At 39.7% G+C, this 6,223-nt stretch overlaps 1 pseudogene; it reads right to left on the reverse strand.

The window, feature by feature from the left end:
- Window positions 1-227: 227 nt before the first annotated feature.
- Window positions 228-5,977, reverse strand: LOC136499479 (uncharacterized; annotated as a pseudogene).
- Window positions 5,978-6,223: the final 246 nt, after the last annotated feature.

The following is a 6,223-nucleotide window of genomic DNA, read 5'->3' on the forward strand; positions in this document are numbered from 1 at the left end:
TAGGTACCAACTACATTGCAGATGGCAGCAAACAAGATCGGTGGACTACGAATTGGATGCATGGTAAGAATAAGAGCACATACATGGAAGAGAAAAATACAATATCAATATAGATCCTGGTTATGGATGCATAAATATTATTGAATCATCAGCAGCCGACTGCAGCGCAATGCTTAGTTGCTTACCATGCAATCTGAAACCGATGAGCAAAGTGAAAGAAACTGGCGCTACACGTGTCGCGAGCCTTCGTTTTCCACTGCAGACACCACAGCTGCTTGCTCGTCAATCTCAAAGGGTGTCGCTGCGTCGTCATCTCGTCCTGCCTCAACGGATGTCCCGGCTTCATCTTGCTCTGATGCGCCGCGCCGCCCGGTGCCGCTGGAGCCCCATCCTGCAGTTTCTTCCTGGTGGTGACGACCGAAGTTGAAGGCGTAACAAGGCCCTTGTTGCCGGAGTATCCAGTTATTACTACTTCCAATTGACACTATGGACCCAGGTTGGGGTACATAAGGATCATCAGATGTCAAAAGGCTGAGCTCTGTTGCAACGTCCCCAAGACCATGATGCACCATGAGTAACCAGACAAAGGTGATGAGCTCACCTCCTTCGCCAAGCTGCCGTGCGTGTAGCTCTCCACGGCATTTACCACCAGCATACATGAGCAGCCTCAACCACATCTCCTTGATATCCTTAAGTGATTGCTCCAGCTGAAATGGCCCATTTGGCTCTGGTTCGAAGGGGGAGCCAGAATGCACCTCGTTTTCAAGCACTGAGCTTGTATAATGGCCCAGAAAGTCTAGCTTAGAAAAAACTAGGCTCGTTGCCACGTGTTGGGAGTGTTGATTATTGATGCTAACCCATTTGAGAAGTTCGGGTTCAAGATCTTCTGCAGCCGTGCTGACTGGCAACATGTAAGGATGCACCACCATCAGGTACATCATGTAGTTTGATAGCGTCTCACATTCTTCCTTAAGTCGCATTATTATTGTCCCATCGTCACTGTTGGTGTTGGCCAAGTGTCTACTTATATACAAGTCTGTATATGTGCAGACGAAAAAGGGCATGCTCAAAGGGCAGGCTCAGTGTATAATTCAATCTCCTGCCAAGATTCATCGGTCGCAACCATTCAACGGTTGCACTGCCAAAAAATTCCATAACACCGCCGATAACCCCCTCCCCTGCTCTGTCGGCATCATCGATGTGGTGGACGTACCATAAGTTTCTCCATTGCTTGTCCAGACCAAAAGCACTGATGGCCTTTGACATTATTCTGTGTTTGTATGTCACAGCGATGCAGTAATCCATCAAATTATACTGCCCCATCCGAATGGAAGTGGAACTCAGGATCCGGTGCCTCTTGTTACACTGAAAAGCCTTTAAAATGGACGTAGCAAAGTTGCAAAGACCATGAAGAAAGCTACCCTTCTTCCAGTGTGCTCTTGTCCAAGGTGATGCCATCACCACAGCAACAGAAGAAGCTTCCATAAAGATGGCCCCAGTGAATAATGTATAGCTAATCACGACATTAACCTTGTTGCGGTGAGCACCCTTTTCGCTTCTCATCAACAGGAAGAGAAGGAAGGCAACGACCATCAAGGTCTGGGAAGCACACCTAAATAGGACACCAGTCCATCTCTGCAGCACATTGGCCTTAGTGTAGAGGAGATCGAACATCATGCCAAGCTCCATCACTACCATCTTCAGCTTGTCTTCTCTATCTTCACATTTCTTCTCAAATTTAACTTTAAGATTTTCTTGAGCATTGTCTCCCAGCTGGAGCACAGGTCGCCCCACAAATAAACCTCGACCAAGAAGCACTGTCTGAAGAGCATATGATTCCTTGCTATTGTTCTGCAGTCCTGCTGATGAGTTCAACTCAACTGACTTGCCAAGGCCATTTCGGCTCGCACTCTTTAGTGCCCAAACCCTCTCTCCATACTTGATAATTCCAGAAACGAACACAAACATTGCAGGAATCAGTATACTGTAATTGACCCTGTGGAAGGATTTCCAGAAGACATACAGAGCTAGAACCCCCTGGGTTGCCAGATTCAACAAGTGCCTCAGCCATAGGTTGTTGTCCTCGATAGAAAAGGCGGTGATGGAATCCTGACCACCCAGGTGAACAAGGAGAAAAGGTACCCAAAGAAAGGGCAGTGTGTCCCCAAATGACTCCCTTCCTAGCTTGTATTTGTCCTCATACTGAGAGAAGAGGCCCAGGGCGTAAACAGCAACGAAGTCTGCTCCCACATAAGCCAACCATATCAAAGCCCTGAGCACTCCATTGGTGTTGCGGCGACGGAGGCTTCCAGTAGCCAACAGAAACTGCTGTAGCATGAAGCTAAGGAGCACCATTGTCTGCATTTCCCACACACTCCACACGTGCACTAATAACTCTGCCATTGTCGAGTTACTCACGTCGATTATTACTCCACCAGTACCGTTGTTGACACCTGAAGGAATGTTCCAAAAATAAAAAGTTAGTTAACAGCCTCTTTATCTTACTTTCTTACTATTACTAATACTAATTGAAGGCTCTAGGTTAATTCTCACTAGAGACGTTACGAAAAACGACAAAATCTAAAAGTTCTCACAACAACGTCTGGTCCTTAATCTAATAGACTCTAATCATCATAGCCAATAATAGTCATTAGATCGATTCTAATTTATAAAAAAAAATTACCCACCTCCCTGATTATATTTAATACATAAGTAACCCCTAATTTTGTATCTAAATTGTCCACCTCTGCCATGATGAAAGATAATTCAAAATAATCCCCTAAATTGGTATATAAATTAGCCACATCTGCCATTATGAAAGATAATTCATACCTCCCTCAATTTATAACTAAATTTCCCACGCTTTCCATTTTTAAAGATAATTCAAAATAACTACCTAACATTGCATATAATTGCATATTCAAGATATAAAGAGGTCATAAAAGGGGAAAACTACAAATATGGATTAACAAACTATATATATTTGTTCCTTGCAAAAAAGTAATTGATATGTTTATAGTACTAGATATAGACTATCTATCATGCATTTTATCTTAGAAAATAAACAAAGAAAAAACATACAATTTATTTTTTTTCTAAAAAATAATTAGTTAGATGTATTAAGTAATGCTTATATCTTCTATGAGATTCTAGCACGTGCGAGATCACAAGTAATTTATAAGAAAAATTACGCACCCCTGCCATTAGGAAAAATACATAAAGTAACCATCTAATCTTGGATCTAAATTAACCACTTCTATCATTACGAAAATAATTCAAAATCCCTCTACATTTGCATCTAAATTGCCCACGTTTACAATTATTAAAGATAATTTAAAATAACTCGCTAACATTGCATCTAAGTTACCCACCATTGCCATAATGAAGATAATTAAAAATAACCCTATAACTTAACTCATGTCTGCCATTATGAATGATGATACAAAATATCCCACTAAATTTGTATATAAATTACCCACATCTACTATTATGAAAATAATTCAAAATAACCCCCAAAGTTTGCATCTAAATTGGCAATTTTCTCAATTATTAAACATAATTTAAAATAACCTACTAACATTACATCTAAATAACACATAATTGCCATTGTGAAGATAATTCACGGTAACACTGTAACTTTGTATCTAAATTAACCACGTCTGCCATTATCAATGACACTTTACAATATCCCCTATTGATCTCATAAAGTACTCACCTATATTAGAAAGATAATATAAATAACACCTTTATATTTGTATCTATCTTAGCAATTATAAAAAAATAAACAAAAATATATCTCAAATATGCACATAAATAATAATATATGCTATTATTAAAAAATAATTCAAAACATTCATAAAGTATGATATATATGTTTCTAAATTACACACTTCTATAACTGTGAAGTGAAAAGTAAGATAATATTATATTCCACCATATAAACCAAGCGAACATGTATACATTAGAATAAATATTTCTTTTAATAGCTTATGAAATATGAAAAAATGTTCGATTCGCAAATCATATAGCAATTAAACTGACATTTCACCTAAATTTATATTAATACTCCACGATAAAAAAATCATAAGTTGTCGCTTCTAATAAATTTATATATTTTGTGTGAAACAATAATTCACATCAACATTTTAATTTAATTTTGAGCACTATATGTTATACTCCTTCCTTCTCTGAATAAATCAATTCCTAGAGTTGTGGTGCCCAATTTTTAAAGGTTGACTAAATTTATAGAAAAGAGTGTCAAGATTTATTATGTTAAATTAGTATCATTAAATAGACCATAACTACATTTTCGTAATGTGTTCATTTGGTGTCGCAAGTATCTGTACTTTTTTCTATAAATTCAGTGAAACCTAAAAAAGTTTGACTTAAGACAACTCAAGAAATTGATTATTCAGGGAATGAGGTAGTATAAAACAATACTACTATACATATAATTTTATGATATAACAAATTCAACATGTTGACTGAGGGCTGCAAACTGAGTTTCAACATAGCACGTGGAAAACCTACCGGGACATGAACTCTTCTTTAATAAAATTAAAAAATAAAATTTCGAACAAAACATAAAAAACACTAGAGTTCCAACTTAACAAGTAAAAAAACTGCAACAATTAGATTAAAAGTTGGAAGCTAAACTATAAATTTATGAAGTCGTAGAAAAGGATGCAGCAAGTAGGGATGAAAACGGTCAGGAACGGTCGGGAAAATGTCTTAACCATTCCCGCTCCCGTATTTTTTGGCCGGGAACGGGAACGGGAAGGCCGGACGGGAAAACGAATCCGGTATTACGGTATATCGGGAACGGAATATTTCGAACGGGAACGTGTCGATTGCGATCGGGAAGCGGTAACACAAAACGAGAACATCGATATATGTAACCACTTGAAATAGTGAGCTCGATGCAACAATAGCAACCATGCATAATCCTTATGCAAACAATAGCAACTCGTGAGCTCATCAGAATATTTATGCAAATAAAACTACAGAACTACCAAAAAAAGAAAATGGAAAAGAAAAATGAACAAAGGGTCAAACCTTGCTGCTCCTGGAGATCTACAAAGGAAAACAATAGATGGGGAATAAAAGAAACAAAAAAAGTTAAAACCAGCGCATCAGCTCGTTTGTCCCTACCTCTTTTCTGGCACGCATGCACAAGGCACTAAAGCAGGCATGCCGCAAGCAGCAGCAATGCACAGAGGCACTGCAGCACACTGCACACCGCACTCCTGCACTCAGCAAGCATTAGTCCCACCTCGCCCTTTGAATCAGCACTGGCACGGAGGTAAGTTATAAATGAAGCCAGGCTAGTGGACAGAAAGCGACTCATCCTTGGGTACCGTTTAGTTTCACTTCATTTTGCAAAAAAATTTAAGATTCTCCATCACATCGAATCTTTGGACGCATGCATGAAGCATTAAATATAAATAAAAAATAAAATTAATTACATAGTTTAGACGAAATTCATGAGATGAATCTTTTAAGCCTAATTAGACTATGATTGGACACTAATTGCCAAATAACAACGAAAATGCTATAGTACCATTTCGCCAAAATTTTTGCAAACTAAACAAGGCCTTGGGCCGGAGTTGCGGACTAGCGGGCTGTTGGGCTGGGCGCCTGCAAACATGGGAATACCGTCGGGATTTTTCCCATTAAAATCCGGTAACCGTGGATTCGGTCGGGAAAATAGCTCGCCCGATTCCGATCCCGGTTCCGCCCGTTTTCCTGAATAATTTTCTCATTTCCGAATTTTCTTGTAATTACGGTATACGGTCCGTATTTGCGGTATACGGTCCCGTTCCTGGTTTCAAAGTGGGAGGAGGTAGAGAGCGTGTGTTGCCGTCCTTCCCAGGCTCCTACCTGCGCTAGGCCACCGGCCGGCAACAAAGCAAAAGCACACTCGATCACACACACCAGATACGATCCCTTGCTTGCTGCTGCTGCTGCCTAGCTCCATATTCGCCTGGGAGCCTGGGAGGGTGCTTTGCTTCGTTTTCTTTCCTGCTTGTCCTTTGTTTTTCTTCCAAAGCTTAGCATGAGCCCCCTTTGTTAAGAAATTATTCTGTCGATCAGTGTATGCATCCGGGAGGAATATGAGCTCTTTATTTCTTTCTCTTCTGTATAGGGAACAATGAACTGCGTATCTCTCCCCTGGCCTTTCTTTTATACTGCACGGAGGTGGCCGATAATCTTTTTCTTTATG

This window comes from Miscanthus floridulus, chromosome 13 (genome assembly GCF_019320115.1).
Source record: "Miscanthus floridulus cultivar M001 chromosome 13, ASM1932011v1, whole genome shotgun sequence".
In the NCBI taxonomy this organism is placed as follows: Eukaryota; Viridiplantae; Streptophyta; class Magnoliopsida; order Poales; family Poaceae; genus Miscanthus; species Miscanthus floridulus.